This window comes from Schistocerca serialis, chromosome 1 (genome assembly GCF_023864345.2).
Source record: "Schistocerca serialis cubense isolate TAMUIC-IGC-003099 chromosome 1, iqSchSeri2.2, whole genome shotgun sequence".
In the NCBI taxonomy this organism is placed as follows: domain Eukaryota; kingdom Metazoa; phylum Arthropoda; class Insecta; order Orthoptera; family Acrididae; genus Schistocerca; species Schistocerca serialis.
The window spans coordinates 603,434,342-603,439,280 of record NC_064638.1 but is presented as its reverse complement, the minus strand read 5'-3'; the positions used below and the strand labels follow the sequence as shown (position 1 = coordinate 603,439,280).

Sequence of the window (4,939 nt, the reverse complement as noted above, 5' to 3'; positions counted from 1 at the left end):
CCAAAACCCCAAAAATAAATGGGTGTCCATATGTACATCTCTGCTTGCTCGTTATAAATTGACACGTAAACAACACCGACCATTCCTATTTTTTATCGTCACAGGTCGCAAGAAAAAGAGTCTTTATGCTAACACAAAGATAAAAAAAAAAAATGCCTGAGCCAAAACGAAGCAGTAACTCCCCGTACAAAAACTTGCACGCATGCGCAAAAGATAGGTGGAACAGCGACCGTGTGGTGTACTACGAAGTGCTCTCCAAGGTGTAACCATCACTGCTGACATTTATTGGGAACAACTGAGACATCGTGCAGGCGCAATTCAATAACAGCGATCAGGAAGACTGCGTGAAGTGATGCAACTCCACGATAATGCTGTCCCGCATTCTTCTGGACTGACAAGAAACGCTATACCAGAGTGGGACTGGCCAACGGCCTTGCCGCAGTGGTAACACCGATTCCCGTCAGATCACAGAAGTTAAGCGCTGTTGGGCTGGGCTAGCACTTGGATGGGTGACCATCCGGTCTGCCGAGCGCTGTTGGCAAGCGGGGTGCACTCAGCCCTTGTGAGGCAAAATGAGGAGCTACTTGATTGAAAAGTAGCGGCTCTGGTCTCGGAAACTGAAATACGGCCGGGTGAGCGATGTGCTGACCACATGCCCCTCCGTATCCTCATCCAGTGACGCCTATGAGCGGAGGATGACACTGCGGCCGGTCAGTACTGTTGGGACTTCTTGGCCTCTTCTGGAGGAGACGAGAGTTGGACTGGGAAGTCATTTCGCAACCACCTTATTCGCCTGATCTTGTACCTTCAGATTTTCAACGTTTCCACTGTCTAACGAACAACTTTCAAGGAAATTACTTTCCTGATGAAAATGCTCTCCGAACAAGACTCGACGAGTTCTTCGTCTCAAAACCACGTGATTTTTACAGTAGTAGAATCAAAAAGTCAGCACTGACAGACTGTCGTAAATAGTGAAGGAGAATATATTATTGACGATTAGAGTCTCTGTTATGTGTATATGTTCTGTTTGTTATACTTACGAGAAAAACGCTACGAACTTACGCAAAAACCCAATAACTGACTGTGTCTCTGTTAATTAAAACTTATGTGATGTAGCAACTGGTGTGGTAACAGTCCCAATTGCTTAGATAAATAAGAAACGTAAAGTAAATCGGTGTCACGCTACAATGTCACTTTCTTTTTATCCTCCTGATGATATGCATTCTGTTTAACTACCACAACAGAGATTATCATTGATGACTACAGCCGCTTTTGTTTGTTGGTTACAGATATAATAATTAACTGAGTTACAGTAGAATACTATGAATCTTTGACGTAGTAAACGCACGAGAGCGGAAAACTTGGTATTGTATTTTTGGTTCTGAAGCAAAGAACCCGTTCCTGTCCACACATGTTATTTATAGTTCCTTTGAAATTCGTAGTGATCTTTAAGCCGAATTTACAATATAAATATCCTGTGCATGGATACCGATATATTAGCATATTGCAAGGAAAAGCTTCTCCCTACTAGTTAACTAAGATAAAGAAATTATCATCTCTACAAAACAGAGCGTGCTCTCTGAAGCCTCCCCATAAGACATTCTGTTTCAGTGATGCGTAAAATGCATTTTTTAAAGTACAGTCAAGTCGTGATTAAATACGTATTTATACAACACGTCTTCCGTGACATGTCTGTACTCGTATTCTAGAGAAATAAATTCAGAACTCCAACCGACTATCCAGTTTTAGTTTCTTTCTGTGCTTTCTGTCAGCAACATTTTAAGTATGAATGCTGACATGCTTCCTTGAAAAGGGAGGAGAAGTAACATCTAGTATACAATAGGTAAATACAGTATTGCTGAATCGTATATAAATTTATCACGTGCTGAGAACTAATGAGACATTCTAAATAGCACTTCCAACTAGTTCGTTAGCTATGCGTTGCTCAAACAAAATTTTTGTCTCAAGTATGACGTTATAATGGTGATTACGATCTTTGAAGACTCTGTAGCCGTAATTGCAATTTCCGAACAATATCGTGTAAAATGTATCAGAAATGATCAGCTTGTTTCGGAGATTTCTTCCCGCCTTCGCTCGAAGCGTTAACGGTACCTCATATGTTGACATGTAGTGACGTAATGGCAATATACATCATCACACCTTCCGGTTGCGAGGTTAATTCTGTGTAATCCTGTGATTTGTAGCGGCACAGTCTTCGATACAAAAACCAAAAATTCTAGCGTTCCGCATTCTATACCAGACACTGCTTCGATTTTGAATTAAAATATTTAGCTACGTCGGTCAGAGAAGTACGCCTATCATTCTGTCGATGGTCTTGTCCAAAGAATATGCACTACATGACAAATGTTCATGCTACCCTCTTAGCCTCTACAATGGAAACTCCCCGTTAGCCAGAACAGTCGACAATTATGACTGGCAGGGAGATACAGAAGGAAATGAAAAATAGTGCGTTAGAGACACATGACAATATCTACAAGAAACGTGGTATGTAATTTGGAAAAGTGTCATTATACCTCACTGGAGAAAGGTCTCAGATTAGGCAACCGTTCTGATTTCCGGGAGGGGACTACAATGGAGGTGATGACCGTGACAAAAGATTGAAAAACTAACGAAAATGTAACATTCGAAGTGTTGCAGCGTGGAATGTCAGAAGTCTGAAATGCGGTATGGAAAAGAGAAGTAAAAGATGTGAAACTAATTGTAATGAGGGTGAGTGACGTGAAATGGGAAGAAGATAAAGACAGCAGGTCAGACGAATGTAGGGCAACATCACAAAATAATAAAATGAGCGTTAAAATAGGGGAGAGATAGTACGTAAAGAGTTCAGAGACAATATCATTGGAGTCCAAACCAACAAGAACTATGGTTCAGCACAAGCAGAAGTGTACCAAAGGGGGAGAGCATATGCAGGATTCTAACCAGAAATTTAAAATGTAAATTGCGGCTGAGAATCTAAAAATCATGGGGAATGGAAGATCATAGAAGGGTAAGGATTGGAAGGGAGAGATATGAGAAAATATTGTTTGGCGATAGATATAATGAAAGGTGAAAGACACCTTGAGCTCTGGAGTAAATTTCAAGTTACAGCAGAAACGCACTCTTCAAGAATAGTAAGAGGAGAAGTTATAATTTGTAGAGACGTGGAGACACAGGAAAATACCAATCGCATTATTTTATGGTGAGGCAGAGATTATAAAATTAGATAATGGGTTTCGAGCTTAGCCCTGAAGCGAATATAGTTTCAGATCAATAGTACTCATGAACAATATGCTGCAGATTAAGGTAATCGTCACAAAGGATCAACGTGCAAAGAAGGCTGCAGTGTGTACTGCAGAACAATGAGATCTGTTTTAACTTACCTGAGAACGCAGATACAACAACACAGGATTGAGCAGTAATTAGTCAGTCTGAGGAGTAATGGACATTTTTGAAAAGTGCAATGACAGAAGTGAGACTGACAGACTGCGAAGAGATTGTGAGTAACAGTAGACGTCAGTTTATCGTTGGAAGAAGGACGTACAAAACCGTTCATTAAAAAAAAAAGGATTTACGGCTATACAGAACCTAAAAATAAAATCAATAAGAAATGCAAGAGAAGTCTGATGAAAGAAATCGAAAAAGAAGTGAGTATAGGAAGGACAGAATCAAAATTCAGAAAAGTCAAAATATCTTTGCGAGTATTTAAAAAAAAGTTTTCAACATCAAACTTGCAAAATGAATTCCACTGTGAAACGCAGACGAGAGGGCGGATGGGTGACAAGAGTAGCTGCACTGTACTCCTCTGTTATGGGAAGGAACTTTTTGATATTGTGATAAAAGATTTGGAGGATCTAGAGTATTCGTTGTTAGAGTCAGAGTTCAAGTTAGTTTTGGAAGATTATTACCAAAGAAGGCAGAAGGGAAAGATAACACTGCACTGGGATTTGTAAAATCGTTGGGGGAAGAGGCAAACGAACGGTTGTTTAATTTAGTGTGTAGAATTTATGGGGTTTTCGGTAAAATATCATCCACACAATCCAGTAGAGGGCAAGAGCAGATAAATCAGATAATCCCACAACTGGCTGGACAGCTCATGAATTCAAATTATTAACAAGAGCAAAATATGGAAGAATTGGAAAGAACTGAGAATCTGCTAGGTGACAATCAGTTTGGCTTTAGGAAAGGTAACGGCGCCAGAGGCATGCATTATGTTGGAAGCGATTTTTAGAAATATGAAGGCAATTTCATAGGATTTTCCAACCTAGAAAAAGTATTCCATAATGTAAAACGATGTAAAATGTTCGGCCGGCCGCTGTGGCCGAGCGGTTCTAGGCGCTTCAGTCCGGAACCGTGCAACTGCTGCGGTCGCAGGTTCGAATCCTGCCTCGGGCATGGATGTGTATGATGTCCTTAGGTTAGTTAGGTTTAAGTAGTTCTAAGTTCTAAGGGACTGATGACATCAGATGTTAAGTCCCATAGTGCTCAGAGCCATTTGAACCATTTTTTAAGTCCCATAGTGCTCAGAGCCATTCGAACCATGTTTTTGTAAAATGTTCCACTCTTTGGAAAAAAATTAATAGTTTAACTACAAAAATTATACCCAGCGATTATAGTTAAGGATAAATTGTTTGTATGATCCCTCTGCCGAATTCGTAAGTGTGAATTGCATTGTAGTCACGTACACTGAGGTGACAAAAGTCATGAGATAACTCCCAATATTGTGTCGAACCGTCTTTTACCCGGGGTGGTTCAGCATGGACTCACCAAGTCGTTGGAAGATTCCTGCAAAATATTGAGAAATGCTGCTTCTATAGCCGTCCATAATTGTGAAAGTGTTGCCAGGACAGGATTTTGTGCGGGAATTCAATCGTTGTTTGGCAACATGAAGTCCATGGCTGGAGGCAAATGGTCTCCAAGTAGCCGAAAACTTCCATTTCCC

The 4,939-nt window shown here is 40.5% G+C and overlaps 1 pseudogene; it reads left to right on the top strand.

Moving 5' to 3' along the window:
* Positions 1-423: 423 nt before the first annotated feature.
* Positions 424-541, top strand: LOC126428863 (5S ribosomal RNA; annotated as a pseudogene).
* The last annotated feature ends 4,398 nt before the right edge of the window (positions 542-4,939 follow it).